We start from the raw sequence: 12,700 nt of genomic DNA, 5'->3' as shown, positions 1-12,700 counted from the left end.
GCAGCAGTCGGTGCAGAAGGACTGCATGCCATCCACATCTCATGGCTGCTCGGCAGAAGATGGTACAGTACGACTGCTAGCCATCTTCATCTCTTGCCTGCCTGGCAGAAGATGGTACAATACGACTGCTAGCAATCCTCATCTCTTGCCTGCCTGGCAGAAGATGGTACAGTACGACTGCTAGCAGTCCGTATCGCCTGCCCGCTCACCATAAGACGGTTCAATAGGACTGACTGCAGGACTAAAGAGAATGACCTGGTCAGGTCACTCCAAATTTAGTCCCTGCGCCCATGTCTGCCCAGGCGCTCCCAGCCGACGTGGCCAGGAGCACCTCGGACACGACGAGGACGACTACCAGTCGTATTGCACCGTCTGCTGCCAGAAGGCAATGGGTTGCTGCTACTGTGCAGCAAAGCCGTACCGCGTCTGCCAGCACCCAGGAGACATAGGGTGACGGTTACCTTAGCGGGCTCCATGCTTGCAGTGGTATGGCATCTGCACAGGTAACTCAGGAAAAAAGGCGCGAAACGATTGTCTGCCCTTGCTTTCACGGAGGGGAGGGAGGGAACGGGGGCCTGACGATATGTACCCAGAACCACCCACGACAATGTTTTAGCCCCATCAGGCATTGGGATCTCAACCCAGAATTCCAATGGGCAGCGGAGACTGCGGGAACTGTGGGATAGCTACCCACAGTGCAACGCTCCGGAAGTCGACTCTAGCCTCCATACTGTGGAAGCGCTCCGCCGAGTTAATGCACTTAAAGCATTTTCTGTGGGGACACACACACTCGAATATATAAAACCGATTTCTAAAAAACCGACTTCTATAAATTCGACCTTATTCCGTAGTGTAGACATACCCTTAGAGTTCTCTGCCACTATACCTCTCCAACCATTTCAGGGAATGTAATGCATTTTAGTCACAAAGCTCCCTATGTACAAACCCACACACGTTTGGTGTCCTCTCTCTTTTATTGTTGAAAACTGTAGATCAGAAAGAACAAAGAAATGGAGATTTCCTGCATGAATAACTGTGTCCCTTATCTTGGGACTCTGCCACACATTGTGTCACATATTTGGGCCTTAGAAAGTTGAGGTATGTCTGCCATTGACTCACTAGGTCACCTGAGCAAACTTCTCTGGGCCAAGATATCCCCATCTGTAAAATGGGGATGACGACATTCATCCACCTTTTGTCAAACACTGTGCAGTCCTCAGATGTTAGCACAAGGTATGACTGACTACTACTGCATTATTCAGTGTTACTTGTTTGTAGTTTGCAAATATTCCACTTGCACTGCAGGTTCAATTATCCATCTGGCTGAGGTAATTTTGCAGCTATTCATTAGTTCCTCCAGATCTCAAACACTGAGTCTCTGTGGTGATGTTTCCTCAAAAGTGTTCAGATAATGAGTGTATAATCTTCATCTTACTAGCAGCAGTGTGACATGAATTTCTCCAACAAAATTCCTGCTTATAAGCAAGGTACAACTTTCTATTCCTCAAGCAGTTTCGGCCTATCTTAATTAAACTAAGATTCTCTAGGTTAAACTAAGCCCCATTCTCCCCCACCATTTGATTTTCTGGAACTAATTCTTAGCCTGTAACTCTTACAATTTAAAATTATATTTGCTAAGTATGAATTATTCTGCAGTAGCTCTGCAGTCTTTTCTTTAATATGAACATTATGTTTTCCACTCCGTAGCCTACAGGGATCTCTCCTTACCTGAATGAGCTAGTAAAAGTGTCAATATTTTTAAAATTTACACCCATACATTAATTACTGTGAATTTACAGACAGACACGTAAAGTGTTAAATGAAAAGTGGATGTGCCCCATGAGTTTATGTTTTCCAGTGATCAATACTGTATTGACCATTTTGCTTCTAAGCAGTTATTTTGAAGGCTATCATCCCATACTATGCATCTTCTCTTTGAAAAGGATGCTGCAGCCATGTGTGCTTGCTTTAATCCATAATCTGTTGTAGGGGAGGGGTTTTAATTTCCAACAGCAGAGAACTTACATTCTAAATCCAAGTTACAAATAGTGGGAGAAAGGAAGTATTATCCCCATTTTACAGATGAGGCATAGCAGATGACTTGCCCTGTGTCTCCTTCCTCTAGGTGAGCTGCTTCCCCAAAGGTGTCTAGCAGACTGCTGTGATTTGGAATCATTTTATCATTGATGGTTTCTCTTCATCTTTTTTTTTGTTGGGGGGGGGGGGGAGAAAGGAGGGTGTTTGGTTGGTTGGGCTTTTTTGGTTCATTATGAACTTGTTTGTTTTTCCTCTCTGGTGTCTCTAAATCACCTGGAATGGAAAGCAAATTGGATTTGTCATCCTGACTCTACATTTTTTTTTTTTGAACTGCTAATGCATAACCAGCAGTCATTTAAAAACAGCTCAATTTTTTCCTTGATCTTTCTCTGTCATCAGGCCTACATTTGTATTCTGACATTTTGTCTATATTAGTACTTTATCCTTTCTGGTAAATTCATCCATTTGTTTTTCTGCCTTCTTGAATTCTTTTCAATCATGCCTACAACTGCTTGAAGTCTTGATTTTGTTTTGACAATGTCTTCCAGCTTCTTTACTTGGTCTTCCAATGTATTCTTCATTGTTCATCTTCTGGATAATACTGCTGATATGCATTGAAAGATTTCTTGCTTTTACAGTTCTATTTTCAGTTCTTCTGACAGGAAATAAGCTTCTCCTTCCATTATGTTGATGTGTACAGCTTCCTTTAAATCAGAATCATCCTCTTCTGTAGCCAGCCTTGAGTTAAGGTTTTCCCACCACAGCTGCATATCTCCCTTTTTCTATAGCAGATGTTACTTTCTTTTGACCTACATATGAACCCTGTAATCTGGAATAAGAATTTTACCAGAATTTTTCTATTTAATGACATTTGTTTCCAAGTGCTAAGAAAACTGATTGTATTCTTACATGCCACCAATTCTTCTGCAATTATTTTTAAACCTTACAACTTAACATGTGGCTTTTTGGGACCACTGAGTTGGGTGTCTTTAGTGTATGCACTAACTTTGTACATTCTTTCCATATTCAGGGCCTGTGACTCATACTTGTATGGCTCATCCAATGTCCAAAAGTGTAATCTCTTGCTATTAGGAACTCTTGCCTGTTAAACAAGGTTGCACAATTTGCCTCTTGATCACACAATCCAAATTAGCAAACTTACACAAGTGCAATTGGCGTAATCAGCCATAAAAATTGGCTATTGGGTGACTTGCTTCTTATCTGAAGTCAAATATTTTTAAGCCACCATCTTCTTTGGAAAGAATTGTTTAATTAGCTATTGGGTGCCCAATTTGAGATAACTATGGCCTGACTTTTTTCACTGCAGTTGGCATTATATCTGTTCAAAGCAGAACTCCTGCTGACTTCAGCTGCACCTGGGAGCGTTCATCACTTCTGAAAATCAGACCCCAGGGTCTCAATTTGGGCACCTAGAAACTGAAGAACACACAGTTAGTGACCACCTGTGAAAAGTTTGGTTCAATGTGCCAAAGGCAGGAATAGAATCCAATTCTCCAGGTCAGCATTCAATTGTATAACCATAGATGTATACACTATAAAGCCAACGGGGACCACTGTGATAATCTAGTCTGACATCCAACATAACACAGGCCATTGGACTTTCCTGAGTTAATTCCTGGTTGAACGACAGCATATCTTTTAGAAAAAAGTCCATCTGGATATAAAAATTTCCAGTGATGGAGAACCCACCACAACCCTTGGTAAATTTCCAGTGTTTAATTACCCTCGTTAAAAATTTGCATCTAGGCCAAGGGATGTGCTGGCTGCCACTTCCCGCAGCCCCCATTGGCCTGGAGCAGTGAACCGTGGCCAGTGGGAGCTGCGATCTGTTTACCTGCCGCGTCTGCAGGTTCGGCTAACTGGCCCGGCCCGCCAGTGGGCTTACCCTGGTGGGCTACAGCCAAAGGTTGCCAATCCCTGCCCTAGAAGAGGACATATGCACAGTCAGAATTTGGGGGAGTGGGGGGGGGGCAGGGGGTGAACAATCTCAAATCTGTTTTGCTGAGAACATTGACTGCCTGGCAGGCAGTGAAGATGAACTTGCCAACCTTGTGAAATGATTGGATGAAATGTTTGCAAAATACGGCATGGAAATCAATGCAGAGAAAACCAAGGTGATGATAAATGTGACGGGATCAGCTCACATATGTCAGTGGACAAGAGCTGGAGACACTGAAACAGCTCAAGTATTTGGGGGCAATCACCACTGATGAAGGATCAAAGGCAGAAACTCTAGCAAGAACTGCGCAAACAGCAGCAGTGGCAAAACTAAAGCCAATTTGGAGGAATAAGAACATTTCCCTGGAATCCAAACTGAAACTGCTGCACACATTGGTCATCTCAATTTTTCTGTATGCATGCAAGACATGGACCATTATGGCAGAACTTGAACAGAAAATACAGATAGAAGAGATGAGATACTTCTGTAAAATCCGGGGCATCTTCTACTTTGATCATGTCACTAATGAAGAGGTCCACTACATCACCCAATGCACTGGGTCATATGAAGACCTCCTGACGACCGTGAAGAAGCGCAAGCTGAAGTGGTACGGCCATGTAACAAGATCTGGCCTATCCAAGATCATCCTTCAAGGGACAGTACAGGGGAAAAGAAGAGATGGATTGACAACATAAGAGTTGACAGGAATGGACTTCGTGGAGACTCAAGCACTGACACAATCAGGGGTGGAGACAATTGGTTGATTGCTCATCAATGATGGTGTCCCAATGACCAATGCAGTTATGGGAGTGATGAAAATGAAGGAAAAGAGCTCTTACCATGCCCCTACCCTCCCACACTTCTTTACTTCTAAATTTAGGCTATTTAAAATATATTACTTCTGTTGTGGTTTTCTCTGCTCTTTTTTGCATAGTCTCACGAAGTGGAACATGAACCCAGTGGTATTAAAATTTGGAATCTATCCTAATCAGACACTGTACCTATTAGCCTAAATTTTGCCCCCTTCCCTCCTGCATTCACAAATGTTCTCAGAAGCCCCAATTCAGCAAAGCATGGAAGCACATGCTTGCATTCCACTGAAATCAAATGGGACATAAGCACAAGCCTTAAGTTAAACATGTGGTTCATTGCTTTCCTAAGTATGGATGTACTGTCAAATGGAGGCTAAAATTTGGGCACATTTATAAATTTGCACTCAGCTTGTAAGACTGCCAAATTAACTTTGATGGTCAGCAGTTGGTACTAAAATTAATTTATTCCAAATTTCAATATTTTTATAACATCACTATCTTTTAGACAGAGGGGACTCCTTTTCATGCTTTATCTAGTCTTTTCTCTGAGGATACTGTCACTCAGGGCTACTCTGTTTGCTAAAGAGTTAATTATGCAGAGGTGAAGATTCCCAACACTGATTTAACTTCAATTCAGTAGCAGCTTTATAAACTTCAGTGGTTTATTAAAATACTAACACTAAGTGACATTTGGCCTTTTCTTAAAGTATTTTAAAAACTGGTCCTCATATTCCAAATTACATCAGCCACAAGTTTTTATTCTGTGCTTATTGCCAAAGTTAGAGTGAATTTCTATGATCTGTGTTATGCAGGGGGTAAGACTAATGGTCTGATCACCTATTAAAATTTGGTAGCATAATTTTGATGCCCATTTGACCTAGTGACTTTAAAAACAAATCAAAAATCTCAACTAGTAAGTAATGAAGGTCATCTGACTTCAGTGTGCTGGCTTCTCTGCCCTTTTGAAACTCATCTCACTGATTTTCAGAAACCTGACTTTATGCTCCTATTTAAAAGAATCTTGCTGAAGATCTTTTCAGGCATAGAGAAAAGGAAGGAAGCTGAAATTTGAGTAAGGGGATTCTGTGGAGACAAATTATTGGAGAAGATCCTTAATGTCCTTTCATTTATGATCATTCTGAGGTAATAAATACAATAGCAAACATTATTAGCAGGCGCACTGACATGGGGTGGGGTGACAATTGCACAGGGGCCTGGGCAATTTAAAAGGGTCCGGGAGCCCATGGCGGCCAGGAGCCCCGGGCCCTTTTAAAATTGCCTGGGCAGGCTGCAGGGCTTCTAGGTGCACAAGACAGCTCTGGGCCCCGCGGGCTGGTGCGATTGGCCAGCGCAGCCGGTCCCAGAAGTGACGGATTCATCACTTCTGCTCCGGGCCCCACGCTCCCTAGGGACAGCCCTGGCCCTGGAATTTCTATCAGCGGGCCTGGTTATTAGCAGGAATATATGAACAATTAACTTTCCCACATCTCTTGAGAAAAAAAAAAGAACTTTCAAAGTTCTTTGGCAAAAGCCAAATGACTGAAGTAAATCTAGTGCAGATATTCATTTTTCACTGGCACATTTGAACTATTTTAGTAAAGTTTTATTCCAATTCTTAGTTGAATTAGCTGGTCTGAAATTTGCTGGACTAGATATCATTACTTACTCCAAATATATAATTAAAGTTCAGGACAGAGGGATGTAATATGAACTGCTCTCCTGACTATAAGCTTCTCATATTGAAATGAGCCATTCAGCAACACCTTGCAGCAGTACTAAAGCCTTTAAAGCATTCCATTAATTCTACCACAAAGAAAAAGAGCATCCATTGTCATGGACAGCAGCTCTGGCTGCCTTCTGGATTGAGCTACACTGCTTTACTGCTGCTCCTGTTAGACTGAGCAAGCAGTTAACTGATGGCTTTCAAAGCAGAGTTAGTTACAGCATGTTCTCAGGCCACAGGCAAAATATATAACTGGATACAATCCACATATAAACTGGGCAGAATCCAGCACACTGGTAAAATATGAAGCAAACTTCCTATTATCCCAGGCACCTAAGTGGTGGTTGGTCCTTGGTCCACCTACCTGCAAATCAAAGGTGATTTTCCTGTGTCTATAGACCATGACAGGATTGGGGACACTGGATTTTGCCTTCAAATTCCACCCCTTCATTCCAATCTGCCTCTTAGGTGCCTAAATATTTTTGTGAATTTGAGCCTAACTCTTAAATACCATTGTGAATCTGTATCTGTCTTAGTATTGGTTCTACCTTTGATTAAAAAAATACAGTAACTATAGGCCAGATTCTGTGCTGAGACCGAGATCAACCACGTGCAGCAGAAAAAGGGGGCTGCCAGGGAGTCAGTGATAGCTTCCTGATTCTGTGCCTGCATCTGCCCTGGTCCTGTCCCTGGAATAGGTTAGACCGATAGAGACTGTTCTATGTAATTTCATGGCCATTCATCACCATATTATCTGGGCAACCTGCAAGTAATTAAAAGAACAAAAATGCAAAAAGCAGCTCTTTCTTCATCACCTGTAAGAGAACACTTGAATAGGTAATAAATGTCACAAATAAACCCAGTTTTACTGTGCAAGCGGGCAGACCAGCTATTGAATCTCTTTAATGTTGCTAATATGAAAAAGCGCATAAGATTCTTTCCCACATGCTCCCTTGGATATTTCATCATCTGTGTGGCAGATGCATGAAGGACGGCCATTTAAAAATGAATCTTTCACTGGCAGCCTTACCAATGAAACTAAAATCTCCCTTAGATTTTGACTGTTTGAGTTTGATTAGAGTTGCAATGATGAGGCATGAAATTAAAATGAGGCAGGATTAATAAAGGCTATGAGTAAAGAGCACATGCACTGAGGTCATCTAATGCTATTGACTGTAGCACTGTGTGATCATTTTATACCATTGGGCATTTAATAATTGCTCTTGAAAGCTGGGAAGTGTTGAGCTTTCTAAGTGGTTTGGGCCAAGTTGTCCTGTCTACTTGTTCCAGTTCAGCACTGGACAGGTTCTAAATCTATAGCAGATGTGATTAATAACAAACAGTCATCTATATTTCTCTGTGTGAAATAGCATAATTTGACTGCTCAGTAAAAATAATGCAGTATACCGAATACAGTAAACCAGGGTCATGAAAACCTGTCTGAAAAGAGATATCAACATGACATATTAAAAAACCTGTGTGCATCTTGTTGACTTGCCTGCGAATGGTTTATGCTATGACATCCTATATGTTTTCAGTTTTTAAATTTTTACAGCAACTTAACTATGCTAGTAATTTTTTTTAAAAAACAGCAGACTGCTACTCTGTCCCATGAGAATGTTTTAGAACAGGGATTCTCAAACCAGGGAGGTCACAACCCTTCAAGGGTTGCCAGGTTATTACCTAGGGGGTCTTGAGCTGACAACTCCAGCCCACCAGACACAGGGTTTACAGCCCCAGCCCCCGTTAAATTTAAATTAAAAACCTCCATTTTTAATGTATAAGGGGGGAGGGTCGCACGCAGAGGCTTGCTATGTGAAAGTGGTGGCCAATACTAAGATTGAGAACCATTGTTTTAGGAGTTTCAGGTTTGAGAGGGGAGGACAGATTGTCCTCTTTCCTGAAGGTATGTCTACACTACAGCAGCACAGCTATGGTGCTGCAGCTATGCAGAGCAGTGCAGTAGTGTAGATGTTTGCTTCAGAAATGTCAGGGGTTTTTCCCATCACTGTAGTAAATCTACCCCCTCAAGAGGTGGTGGTTAGGTCAGAAGAATTCTTCCCTTGACCTAGCATTGTCTATACCCAGGCTTGGGTTGGTTTAACTATGGCTGAGGATTATGGATTTTTTACACCCCTGAGTGATGAAGCTTGTTTTACTTACATTTTAGGTGTAGACCAAGTCTCAGACTCCAGAGAGAATGAATGGTCCTAGGAGATGGTTGTGGAAACTGTTTATTCACAATCAGGAATTTCTTTTATGGGCTACCATAAGGCTCTCTCCTGTTAATCCTCCTAATTAAGATGTAGTTGAACCAACTAGAAGAGACAAGAAGGTTTGAGTTACTAGGATACTCAACACTTTATCTCCTTTCTTGAGCTGCTCAGTTTCTGAGATCAAGGACTGAATATGCAGTAGTTGCCTGAGTCAATCAGAAGAGGGAAAAGATCCAGGCTGGATGAGGAAACTAGGGAAGGTGATGGACATATCCCAAAATGGATGCTATTTTTTATTAACAAGCTTTGCAGTTTAAAGATCCTACTAAATGGCTGGCTGCTCCTGGATTTCCACGTGGCAGCTGTAGCCAAGGGTAAGAGCTGGTCAGGGAATATTTGGATGACATTTCTTTGTACAAAAATGCTGATTTGTTGAAACTGAAACTTTTCATGGAGATGATGAAAGTTTTATCTAAACCAATTCAGGAAGGCTTCAGGTCCAGAATGAAATTTGAGAGAGAGAGAGAGAGAGAGAGAGAGAGAGAGAGACCCTTCTCTATAGCCCAATTAGAGCACTTGCCTGGGATGTGGGAGACTCAGGTCAAAGTACCTGCCCTGAATCAGGTACAGCAGAGCTATTGGCTGTTCTATAGAGGGTCTGTCTCTCATTGTTTGCAAAGAAATTCTAGAGACCTTGGTTTTATTCTGTTGTGGAAGGAAAACAAATTTTGAAACCTCAATTTTATTTTTGTGAAGCTGAATTCTTGATAACTGGCTAGCCTTAGTTTCTTATTCACTGGGCAAAGAGACGGAGTGTCATAAATATAAAGGGAAGGGCAACAGCCTTCCTGTATACAGTACTATAAAATCCTTCCTGGCCAGAGGCACAATATCCTTTTACCTGTAAAGGGTTAAGAAGCTCAGGTGACCTGGCTGGCACCTGAGCAGAAGGACCAATACAGGGACAAGATATTTTCAAATCTGGGGCAGGTAGAAAGGTTTTTGTCTGTTCTGCGTGCTTGCTGGAGAGAGAGAGATCAGGGAAGCAAGCAATCCAACTCCATTAGAATTAGTAAGTACTAGCAAGGAAATGTGTTGGTTTACTTTTGTTTTGGCTTGTGATTTTCTCGGTGCTGAGAGGAAGCTGTATTCCTGGTTTCTTTTTGTAACTTTAAAGTTTTTGCCCAGAGGGAAATCCTCTGTGATTTAAATCTGATTGCCCAGTGAGATTAGCTTCCCTTCTAATTTTAGACAGGTGCTTCTTTTACCTTTTTTCTTTCTAGTAAAGTTGTGTTTCTTTTAAGAGCCTGACTGATTTCTCTATGATCCTAAGACCCAGGGGGTTTGGGTCTGGGATCACTTTGTAACCAATTAGTTAGGATATTATTCTCAAGCCTCCCCAGGAAAGGTGGTGTAAGGGCTTGGGGTTTTGGGGGGGGGGGGTTAGGGGAGGGGAAGAATAGGAACTCCAAGTGGTCCTTTCCCCGATTCTTTGTTAAATCACTTGGTGGTGGCAGCATACCCTCCAAGGGCAAAGAGGGTGTGCCTTGGGGAAGTTTTACCCTAAGCTGGTAGAAATAAGCTTAGGGGGTCTTTCATGCAGGTCCCCACATCTGTACCCTAGAGTTCAGAATGGGGAGGGAACCCTGACATGGTGGCAGAATGGTGGGATTTTGAACCAGAGATCATTTTGAATCAAAAGCACAGTAGGATTTTAAAAGGACAATTTTTTTTCCCTTTTGGCAGCTTGGAAGCAGGTTTTTTAGCTGCAAGCAGCTGGAGTTTTTTTTCTCTCTGCCTCAGGGCATAGGGGTTAAATTACAGCAGCAAGGAAATTCACAAGCAGGTTGGTTTTTTTTCTCTTTAGCTGGAGACTACTCCTTTTGGATGCAGACATCACCCTTGGTTATCCATGACTGTCACCTCCAGATTGGGAATGTCCCTGAAGAGCACTCAGAAACTTCAGTTACTGTAGAATGTCACTGCCTACTCCCTTAGCTTACACTTCTGCTCCACAGACAATAGGTGCATCGAAGATGCAATTTTAGTTTTTAAAGGCATATTACTTTGGTCATGGCTATCTTATAAGGGGGGTCATACATGTTGATAAACTTCTAATTTGCCTTGAGCATTTCACAGTTCATTTAGCAGTTTAGCATGGTCTCCATATGACTGGAGAAATGTCTTGGACAACTGCATTTATTTTAAATGGAACATCAACAACATTGTTGGAAGTACAAATACTTCACTAAAAAAATAAATCTTAGAGCTGCTCATAAAATGGCCTCTTCCTGCAGACTACACACATCAGTGGAGCACTATGTAATTTCAGCCTACATGGTTTTCATATTGAGGAAAAGCCATAAAGGTTGTGGATTTAGGAGTTAAGGGCCCTGAAAAAAACCTACTGAAGTCAATGGAAACACTCCCAGTGACATCAATGGACTCTGGATTAGGCCTATAATGAATGGTTATAGGAGTTCATTCACTGAAGTAGTTGGCTATAGAAACTCTCTAATTCTGTTCTGTGGGGCTGTCATCTTAATAAATTCACTTTCTCAAACTGCAAAGCAGCCAGTAAAAAGGGAAAGGCTGAGAAAAGGAAGTGGGAATACTTTTGTCATGGCTTTCATGCTATTCCATAATGTGATCTTGCTGGATACACTTGCTAGCAAATAAATACCTAGCTTAAATAATATTTTACCATAATTGTTTACATAGTTTAGTAACAGATTTCTCCTGAATAATTTAAAATAAAATGATCTTCTGAAAGTTGATTTGTTTTCATGTGTTTTTTTCCTATTTTCTCTACTTTCCATATCTACTCCCTAACCACCTCTGTATTTTCTCATTTCTTCTTCTAAAAAAGCAATACAGCTTTTTGGAAAGTTGAACAGAACGATTTCGCTCCTCTCCTGATGCTGTTGGCTAACGAAAGTAGCTATTGCTCATCACTCAGATATTTTTACTACTTACAAGAGAAACAGACTATTAAAAATGGTTTAGTACTCTGAATTTGCATGCATTTCACAATAACGACCACAGAACATTAGCTATACAATTTGCAGTAGTATAGCAAGAGAATTTAACAGAAACAGTTGCTAATATTTGCTACTGAAGCAAGGCGCTTTGGACAAAAACATATCAAGAGAAAGAGGCTTAGTTTAAAAAAAAATTATAGTGGTAATGACAGTTCTAACAATAATTAACCCTTTGCATTTACATAATGTTTTAATATTGTCAAAGTTCTGTACCAACACTAATCTTTGACAATGCTGAGGCTGGTAAGGAATTATCCTTATTTTACAGATGGAGGAACTGATGTTCAGAGGCTAAAGCCAACATTTTCAAATGCAGGTGCTGAAGTTTAGCCACATCAATCCAGGTTTAGCCACCTAAATAAGCAGTTTGATTTTTTTCCAGAGTTGCTGTGGGTGCCCAAAACCTCTGAAAAATCAAGCCAACAATTTAGGCACCTAATTTTAGACAGCTGCACTTGAAAATTTTGGCTTAAGTGATTTACTCGAGGCTCCCAGGACATTTGTGTCAGAGACAAGATTAAAACTCAGGACTTCCTGGAACCTAGCCTATTGCCCCAATCATGAATTATAGGCCCATCCTAAACTTACTTGCTTTCTATGCAGTCCACTTCATGATGTGACCGCAGCAAGAGAAATGTATGCATTACATTTGCATACACATGTTGGGACATGACCTTATTCCTCTGGTGAAGAGGCTAATGAGCAATCTTACACAGGCAGCATCAATTAGGTGCACCTGGAGAATATGCTCCACTTGGAGAAGTGGAGCTTAAAAGCGGGAGATGGCCACACAAAAGGGGGAAATGTTTTTTCAGGAGCAGGGAAGCTGCCATGGATTGCTATCTGTCCTAGCACAGGGAGTTCAGTCTGAGGCAGTGACTAAACCTTCGCTCACCTTGTTTGGGGCAGAC

The 12,700-nt window shown here is 41.5% G+C and overlaps 1 long non-coding RNA gene across 1 annotated transcript in view; it reads right to left on the bottom strand.

The window, feature by feature from the left end:
• The window catches only part of LOC311518912, a 73,034-nt gene that overhangs the window by 18,458 nt on the left and 41,876 nt on the right, over positions 1-12,700 (bottom strand). The window contains exon 2 of the long non-coding RNA XR_014711138.1: positions 8,696-8,850. This is a non-coding gene — a long non-coding RNA (uncharacterized lncRNA). The remainder of the gene's footprint in view (positions 1-8,695; positions 8,851-12,700) is intronic.

The sequence above is a fragment of the Lepidochelys olivacea genome (genome assembly GCF_965140295.1).
Source record: "Lepidochelys olivacea isolate rLepOli2 genome assembly, chromosome: 3".
In the NCBI taxonomy this organism is placed as follows: domain Eukaryota; kingdom Metazoa; phylum Chordata; order Testudines; family Cheloniidae; genus Lepidochelys; species Lepidochelys olivacea.
Note: the sequence above shows the minus strand (reverse complement) of the source record. Positions and strands in the feature narration are given on the sequence as shown.